Raw genomic sequence first — 3,725 nt, 5'->3', positions numbered from 1 at the left:
ACACATACATCAATGGAACAAATTGGAGAGCCCAGAAATAAACCCATGCATTACACACATGTCATTAATTTATGACAAAGTAGCCAAGAATATACAATGGGGAAAGGATAGTCTCTTCAATAAATGGTGTTGGGAAAACTAGATAGCCACATACAAAAAATGAAACCAGACCAATATCTTTTACCACACATAAAAATTAACTCAAAATGGATTAAAGACTTGAATCTAAGACCTGAAACCATAAAACTTCTAAAAGAAAACATAGGCATTAAGCCCCTGACATTGGTCTTGGAGATGATTTTTTAGTTTTGACTTCAAAAGCGAAGGCAACAGAAGCAAAAATAAACAAATGAGACTACATCAAACTTAAAACCTTCTGCACAGCAAAGGAAACCAAAAACAAAATGAAAAGGCAACCTACTGAATGGGAGAGAATATTTCCAAATCATATATGTGATATGCAAATCAAATATCATATATGCAAATCAAATATCATATCCAAAAGGTAGAAAATTTGTAAATCATATCATATATATCCAAAATATATAAAGTACTTATGCAACTCAATAGCAAAAACAAGCAATCCGACTGAAAAATGGACAGAGGATGTGAAAAGGCATTTTTCCAAAGACATACAGATGGCTAACAGGTACATGAAAAGATGTTCATCTCTAATAACCAGAGAAATGCAACTCAAAAACACAATAAGATATAATCTCACACCTATTAGAATGACTATTATCAAAAAGACAAGAAATAACAAGTGTAAAAATGTGGAGAAAAGGGAACCTTTTGCACTGTTGATGGAATGTCATTTGTTTCAGTAACTATGGAAAACAATGTGGAGGTTTCTTAAAAAATTAAAATTAAAATTAGAACTATTATGAGTTCTAGGCATTTCATGTTTGGGTATTTATCAAAAAAAAAATGAAAACACTATCTCAAAAAGCCATATACACCCCCATTGTTCATTGCAGAATTATTTACAATAGCCAAGACATGGAAACAACCTAAGTATTCATCAATGGATGAATAGATAAAAATATGAGATATATAGATAGATATTGATATATAAATATAGATATAAACGTATAGATATGCATACACACATACACAGTAGGATATTATTCGGCCATAAAAGAGAATGAAATCTTGCTATTTGTGACAACATAAATGGACCTCGACAGCATTATGCTAAGTTAAATAAGTAAGACAGAGACACAGAGGGGGATCAAATGGCGGGCTAGGTAAAAGCAGGATCTGCCCCCTCCAAGACCGCATTAAAATTACAACCAAATAAAACAATCAACTTTGGAGAACCACCTGAAGTCTAGTTAATCATGATACATACATCTGAGGATATAAAAAGAAGGCACATCAAGGCTGGTATGATGGGCAGAGACACAAAGCAGGCTGGTCCCGCACCTGCATGTGGCAGTTGAGCACCAGGAGGGAGAGCACAGTTGCAGAGGCCCTGCTAAAGAAACATGAGGCTTTAGCCCCACACAGAGGCTCCCCAGCCCAGGTTCCAGTCCAAGGAAGAAGACTTCTCACAAAATCCAACTGTAAAAATCAGTGTGGATTCTTGCTGTATGAGAGAGATGAGAGGAACCTGAAAACACAGACGTCTCCCTTAAAGGACCCACACACAGACCCACTCGCTGGCAGACACTCACCCTGGACTCCGGCACAAGGTCAGCAGCTTGGGAGGTGGAAGAGACATATAGGAAAAGACTGAGTGGCATGGTACCAGGGCAAGGGCTGATGGGACAGCTACCATCCTTCCATTGTTGGACCCCCTCCGAGGCAGTCTACAGACGGGTTCCATCTTGCCTATGTTGAACGCCCCTCCCTCCACTCTGCATGGCCAATTCTGAAGCTGCATTAACTGAGTGAGATCTGTCTGCTCCACCCCGCATCTTCCTGAGACCCTGCCCCACTCAACCCACAAATCACTGGAGATAGTTGCCCAGCTGCCAGCCCCACCCTGCGCCTTCCCTGGGGCATGCATTCATCACAGGCAACAGCCCCGGGCTCCTGTGGCCCACACTGCAGCTTGCACATTTCAGGGAAGACTTTTGGTGGCACGCCACTGGTGTTAGCACAGCCTACAGTGTGTTTTTGGTGTGTTTTGGTGGTCCGTGGGGGTCTGCAGCCCGACGCAGATGGCAGCTGGCCTTGCTGTGATCTATGACTTTTACAAGAGCCCACAGGCTTAGCAACAATTTGGATTCTGCATTGGCCTGATGAGATCAGCTCACTCCACTCCATGTCTTCCTGAGACCCTGCCCCATCCAACCCACAAATTATCAGTGGCAAGCCCATTCCCAGGCATCCAGCCTCACCCTGTCCTTTCCCTGGGCCAGGAATTTAACAGCATATAAGAACCTTCAATTCGTGTAGCCTGTGCATCCCAGGAGAGACTGCAGATGCCGGGCCACAAGACACGCCCCGAGTTACAGTATTTCTTGAACAGATCTCGGGTGTCTGCAGGCCCAAGGTGGGCAGTGACTGGCCTTGCTGCAACCTGAGACTTTTATAGGAAGCCACAGATTCAGCACTGGCACAAAAACTGAATCTGCATTGGCCAGGTAAAACCTGCTCACTTTATCTCAGTAACTCCCTGGGTCCCCACACCACCCAACTCACATACCACCCAAAGGCTGTTCCAACTGCAGAGTCTTACTGGCAGCTGATAGGCAGCCTCAGTCCTTGAGGTACACTGATTCTTTTGCTAAGCTGCCCCGGGCTTGGTACTGGGGTAACTGGACCTCAGCTTGCAACACAGTCTTTCCCACTTGCCCCCAGTTCCAGCATAGGCAGCAACCATCCACGAATTGCTCTGTAGCTCCTACCAGGTAGCTCCAAATAATCAAAGGCAGCAGCTGACCTTGACCTACATGGAGGCCCTCCCAAGGGACCAAAGAACCAACACATATGGAGGCTAACATCAGACCACAATGGAGCACCACCTGACTAGACTCATAAACAGGACACCCAAAGGATGGTCTCAACAGGTACACAAGCCTGCGAATCCTACTCCAAGGGGTCAGCCCCCACACAACAACTCATACTCTGTGGGTATAGCCAATCCCCAGAGCCAGTTACTCTAAGAACAATCCCATCCACTGACACGCTAACAGTAATCAGGTTTTAGCTACATCAGTAGAACATGCACAACACACAAAGAATATGCCCAGAGCCCCCGGTGCAAGTGATCAGGGAGACTACGCCACTGGGCCACACAGGACACCTACTACATAAAGCCACCTGGCCAAGGTTGGGAGAAGTAACAAATCTTCCTAATACATAGAAACAAACACAGGGAGGTACTAAAATTAGAAAACAAAGAAACATGCTGCAAATAAAACAGGAGAAAATTCCAGAAAAGAAACTAAACAAAATGGAGGCAAGCAACCTGCCAGGAGACCAAGTTCAAAACACTGGTTACAAGGATGCTCAATGAGCTTAGGGGGAGAATAGATGATCTCGATGAGCCCTTCGACAGGGAAATAGTAAGCATAGAAAAGGACATAGAGCCATAAAAAAGAACAAGTCAGAAATAAAGAATAAAATAACTGAAATGAAGAATACACTAGAAGGAATCAACAGTAGATTAGATGGAGCAGAGAGTAGAATCTGTGAGTTGGAAGACAAGGTAGCAGAAAACAGCCAATTGGAACAGCAAAAAGAAAAAAAAAGAATCAAAAAAATAAGGAAAGTTT

Source organism: Pteropus vampyrus, unplaced genomic scaffold (genome assembly GCF_000151845.1).
Source record: "Pteropus vampyrus isolate Shadow unplaced genomic scaffold, Pvam_2.0 Scaffold102, whole genome shotgun sequence".
NCBI lineage: Eukaryota > Metazoa > Chordata > Mammalia > Chiroptera > Pteropodidae > Pteropus > Pteropus vampyrus.
The sequence above is the reverse complement of the archived record's forward strand: the minus strand, read 5'-3'. Positions refer to the sequence as shown.